Source organism: Emydura macquarii, unplaced genomic scaffold (genome assembly GCF_026122565.2).
Source record: "Emydura macquarii macquarii isolate MOO-44397 ecotype Brisbane River unplaced genomic scaffold, CSIRO-AGI_Emac_v2 contig_1027, whole genome shotgun sequence".
In the NCBI taxonomy this organism is placed as follows: domain Eukaryota; kingdom Metazoa; phylum Chordata; order Testudines; family Chelidae; genus Emydura; species Emydura macquarii.
In genome coordinates this window covers 13,302,719-13,308,843 of record NW_027131164.1, presented here as the reverse complement: position 1 = coordinate 13,308,843, position 6,125 = coordinate 13,302,719, and positions in this window count along the sequence as shown.

Genomic DNA, 6,125 nt, shown 5'->3' with positions numbered 1-6,125 from the left:
TCAACTCTCTCATCGCCCTGTCATGCTCAATGTTCCGGTACTCTGCTACCATTCTCTCCTCATTCCCTGTCACTTGTCTCCTTCTCCCTGTCCTGCTCCAGCATCTCCCTCTGTGCTTCTAGCTGCTGGTCTCACCTGTGGCCAGAGTTCTTCTGCATGTTCCCCAGCAGATTGTCCCTGGCCCTTTTTCTTTTCCTCTGCTGTTTCAGGATCCCCACCCCAAGAAGTCTGGGTGGATGCCTTGGTCCAATAGAGAAAGAAGGCTCTGCAAGGCAATAAAAGAGCCTATTATGTTTTTATCCAGGGAAAGAAATAAAAGTTTCTGTCCTTTAACATTGCATGTCACAGCAAGGTCACAGGTTGCAACTATTATTTCTTTGGCGTGCCTTTATTCTATCTTTCTACGTTTGCCTGTTCAGAAGCAACTGAATCCCTGGTCACCAGTCCACCAAACAGTGATGGTCTTAATGTTATTGTGACCCATCCATGCCTACGGTAGCCCACCTGAAAATGCCAAGGTCAGGGCAGGTGCAAAAGGAGAGCAGATTCTCTCAAACTGGTGGTTAACACTGCAGTTAGATTCACCAACGAGTCACAAACAGTGCTTCTGTTCCCCTACACTAGTTATCAAGAAGCTAAAAACAAGAAGTTACACAGCCCCCTTTATTTCATTTCAGTCTCCGGTCCCCAAACAGCAGCTAGATCCAGTGAAGAGATAAGTTATTAAAACTCTATTCCCTTTACCAAAAATGTTCTCCTAATCCCTAAAGGGTCAGCCACATTACCAGACCAATATAAGTTTGGCTCTTGCCCAAAATATCATGCTGCCAGCCAATCCTTTGGTAAGTAAACTAAAGGTTTATTATAAAGGAAAGAAACAAATAAGAAGAGAGATGTTAAAATGATTAAAGAAATCAGATACATACAAATGACTTTAAAGTCCACATATATCAGATTCTCAGTAGAATTGTGGAGTTTGCAGGCTTGTAGAGTCGCTCTGGAGTACATCCAATACCTGGATGGGTCTCAGTCTTTTGTTTCAGCTGTAGATTTGTTGATCCAGAGGTAGGAAGCAGGAATGAAGACAAGATGGAGATGGTACAGCTGCCTTTTATGTCCCTTTGCCATGTGGCTTGTCCCAAACACAGCCACACAACACATGGCATGGAAAAGCCTCAGAGTCCCCTGTCCATAGGCATGTTCTTACATGTCCTGGTGACTGGATTCATTGTACATTTGAGTTCCCTTGATGAGCCATTAAGCAGGCTTAGTGCTGCTGCCATCCAGTCTTGGGGTGTCACCCAAAAACACAGCACAGTTTGAAATATAAATATACCATACATATTTAGAACTCATAATACAAAACTGATACATATATACAAACAATATTATTATACTTAGCAAATTATAACCTTTCCAATGGCACCTGACAATGCATATTTTATAAGATTCATTATAATTTTGCAATACTGATATCAATAATATTATAAATGATGTCTTATATTCCAGACAGCATCACAGTTATTTCAGGCAGTGGTGGCACTGAAAGATGTTAATTTGTTGGAGAGTCCAGACTGGAAGAGGGAACAACTTATCTAGGCCTCTGGTCGAAGACCACATCTCTGCGATATTTCATCAGCTGCTAACTGATAAGCAAGTCAATTACTTGAGAGTTAGTAAGCTATAGGGCAAGGCGGTGGGGGAACATGGGAAGTTCAGCCTGCCCAGGAATCTTATGAACCATCTTGGGTTCCTCTGGTACAAAAAATTATCAAGTATCATCAACCAGGATGTGACAAAAATTGGGGTGAACATAAAGCAAATGTTGAACTAGGATGCAGAAGCTTGCTTACAACTGAGATATCTATTGAACACCTCCCTCCCCCGCCCTGGACAGTGAACCAGCTGTACCAAGAGACTTTTCAAAGTGCTCTGCAGGCCATACAAAATGCCACAGGCCATACAGTCTTATAATCTACACAGATTCAGACAATGCTTTAATGCTAGCGCCAGCATGCAAAAAACCCCCAGAATGCAGTATATGTATAGATATGTACGTATGCTTGTGCTGTGTGCATCCCTGAATCTGTGGGCATTGCTTAGCTTTTTATCCCAGCTTTGAACACACATAACAGCGTGTGCTAGAATAAATCAGTATTTGCATGGTTATATCTGCCCTCCTCCACACCCCGTGCTTGGAATCCATTTTGGATTGCATGTGTTGGGGAGGAGGAGAGGAAAGGGAGCCAGGAGGAAATTATCTGGATTCTACCTTCAACTGAAGCAAATGCCACCCCATAACATATCATCTCCTCCATAACAATAATTAGTGCTCAAACTGGCAAAACCCTCCCCTTGTGTTGTAATTTCCCCCCTAACAATCACAAAAATGGCAACTGTTTCTTACCCACAGGTGGCTGTAGCTCTAGCCCTGATGCTGCTTCCTCTCTGGTTCGTTCCCCAGCCTCTCCCCATATCAGATTCATGCATTCCTGGCCTGGGATGTCCTCTAGTCCCTCAGTCCACAGGATCTGTGCTGGATCTGAATCTGTCCTAGCTCCTCTGTTCTCTCTGCTGCTGTGGTCATCTCTGCCCCTGATGGTCCCTCTGGTCCCATTCCAAAAATAATCCATTCAGCCTCCAAAGCCTGTCCAGCACAGAATGGGTTCTGTCCTTGGGGAGTGCCAACGAGCACCCTATCCGACTCCTGGCAGTAGGGCCAGGTTGATGGGGAGCTTCCAGACTTTCTATTGGCGTCTTTTGCCTGGCAGTGCATGGTCTTTACATTTTTTATTTCTCTCCTGCATTGAATTACCATCTGTTAAACCCTCTCCTTTACCAGTTTGTTGGAGATGTTCTCCTTAGGGATTCTGATTTTGTGTACTTTTCCCCAAATCATGGACCTTACTGGCCTCACACTACAGGTCCACCAGAACCTTGGTATGAACCTCTGGCCAGCTAGGAGCATGTTGGAGGGTATCTCTGTTCAAACACTGGTCAAGTGAACTGTGCAGAATGGAATGTGCGGTTTAGATGCTGACCTGGTGTATATAAACCGATAGGTGACTTCTGGAGCAGAATAAGGGAGTTGATAGAAAAGCAGGAAAAAGGCTTTTGGAGGACTACCAGCATCCAAGTTCTGGGTCCACATGTAGAGTAGGTGCCCACTTTACCTTAAAGCTAAACCTGGGTTCTAACCTATACCCACAGCCAGGCAAGCCAGTGAGGTAAAAGCCTGGGCTAACTGCAGTGAAGGTATACCCTGAGAGGCAGACAGCAGTTATAGGAAGTAGCCCAAGATGTGGTGGAGAAGGGAAAAGAAGTGACATGTGAATGGAGTGTTTGGGGCTGGAATGGACAGACATTTCATTCTTTAGAGCCCATGGCAGAAGGAGGACATGATTTGCCCTACGCATCAATACTGCCGCCACGAGGTGATGTTCTGATATACCTGTATAAAGAGGGGTGGATCCCTGCAATCAAGAGATGAAGGTCACACAGTTCCTCGGAGAGGCCTTGGTCCAGAGAGTGAACGTGGACAAAAGCTTTTTGTTTACCTGGAAGGGGTGGAGTTATTAGTTTGGCAGGAGAGCTAAACTATCCTGGACAGCAAGTGGGAGATTAGCTACCAGCAGGGAAATGGAGGGGTGGCTATAGGAGGTCTAATAACGTGCAGTGAGAACCCATGGAAATTAATGCTGGCAGGGCCCCATTATTTCCAGTGGGTGTTATTCCCTTACACAGCTCTGTGAGGTAGGGAAGTGCTATGATCCCCATTCTACAGATGGGGAACAGAGAATGACAGACTTGTCCAAGCTCCCAGAGGAATTTTTGGGCAGAGCAGAGAATTGATCCAAATCTTCAAAGTCCCAGGCTAATGTCCTAGCCACTGGACCATCATTCCTCTCAGATGCTGTTCCAGGTCCACACCCTTAAATGGGGAGGTCACAGAATATGTAATGTGCACAGTAATTTTTGCCACTTTTCCTGGTGTGAATCACCTAGGTTTCTCTGTGTAACATGCTATGCAGATTAGCATGTTCCCAGCTAGTTCCCCTGGGGCCTACTACACCTTCTGTGGCTACAGACTATTTCTGAGGTGTGTTATTGATAGGTGAGGCAATAAAGACAGAGGAACAAGCCACCTAAGCCCACCATGTAGCTCCTTGAATCCATTTGCATGGGATTGCCATTATTTTACTTTTCATTATCCAGTGGAGGGGATCACATTTATTTTTTCCGAGTTATAATAATGTACATTGTTACAGACATCTGGTTATTATTTATGACTTCATTCTGCACCTGATCTAGATACAGAATAAGCAATTTATAAATAAGAAAATGTTGCTCTTCAGCAGGAGCATCTGGAATACTTAAAAAATAGCCTCGTGCTCCAGGATCAAGAAAACTGGTCATCAACACAGCTCCACTAGCACAATGGGGTTGTCTATTGTCAGGGTGAAGTGTAAGGGTGAAGCTCACTTATGCATAGCCAGACTATCTCAGGGGCTGATTCAAGATGATGAGATGAATTTCCACCACTTTCCACTACAAATGCAAGGTGCACTTCTCCCTGGCTTTTATTAATAAAAGCACACACCAAAGGTGACCCTGGTTTTACCTGAACAGTTCTAGTTTTCCATGGACCATTTCTGAAGCTTCCTTGGCAATTCATGAAATGTCCAAATTTTGCATTTCATCATTCAAAACAGCTTGTTTTTTAAATAACTGCAAAATGCTGTGCATGAAGAATTCCTGGGCCCAGTAGAATTTGCTCTGTTTACCAAAAACTAGCAGTCCAATGAAATGAACGTTCAGTGGGCTGAACAGGTTAGAGTGAAGCAAAAAGGCTGAATTAATGTACAGGCTATTAAAGCTGTTCTTTTGCTCAATGAGAATTTTATCAACTCTAGTTCAATGTTGCACGATGTGCTCTAAAATTAGTTTAAGCCAACCATGAATTTGCACTTTCCTCTGAAGTATTTGATACTGACCACCATTAGACACTGAATGCTGGACAAGATGAATCACTAGTCAGGTGCAGTATGGCAGTTCCTGTGTTCTGTGTTTATATGGTACCTAGCATAATGGGTTCTTAGCTTAGATGGGATCTCTAGGTATGATGGTAATACTGTGACAGGGTGCTGGGAGCAGCCAGGCTGATTCAGTCCCCTGCCACTGGTGCACTAGCGGGTGGTGCTGTCAGCATATATCGATGACATGCTCCTCGTGGTCCAGGACCTGGGCGACCTGGTGTGGTAGGAGGCCTGCCAGGCTGTCTACTCGGCAGCCTCCTCCACCAGGGTCAACTGGGTCAAAGGCTCTGGCCTGATGGTCGGGGCTGGGTGGCAGGCAAGCTCCTTCCCACCCGCGCTTCAGGCAATCTGGTGGAGTGCGGGTCCGCTGCTCTATCTGGGTGTGTACCTTTCTGCCACCCATCCTTCTCCGCCAGAGAACTGGCAGGATTTGGAGGGCAGGGTGCCTGAGTGGCTGCGGAGATGGACAGGACTGCTCCAGTGCCTCTCCCTGCAGGGGAAGGCACTGATGCTTAACCAGTTGGTCCTGTCCATGCTCTGGCAGTGACTCAACACCCTGGTCCCTATCCCGAGTTTCCTGGTCAACCTCCGGAAGAAAATTCTGGAATTCTTCTGGCCAGGGCTGCACTGGGTCTCTGCAGGGATCCTGAGTCTCCCCCGGAGGAAGGCGGACAGGGCATGTGCTGTCTCCACAGTCAGGTCCACACCTTCCATCTCCAGGCTCTGCAGAGACTCCTTTATAGTGCAGGTAGTCTGGTGTGGAGCCACTTAGTGCACATCTTCCTCCGCCACCTCCGAGAGCTCTGATATGACTGGCAGCTCTTTTATCTCCACCTGAGGGGTCTTCCGCGAGACTTCTCCGAGCTGCTGGTCTTCTAACAGGACCTCCTCCAGACCTGGAGGCTGGTCTCGGCAACCAGGTCCATTGCAGCCGCCGAGGGGGCAGATCTCTTCACGGAGCCCCTGCTACACAACCCACATCTCAGTGTGCAGGTGACAGAGTCCTAATCGGTGTGCCAGAGGCTGGTCCTGGCAGGCGTCACCAAGATCAGAGACCTCCTGGACTACGACTGGGGGGACTGGGTGTAT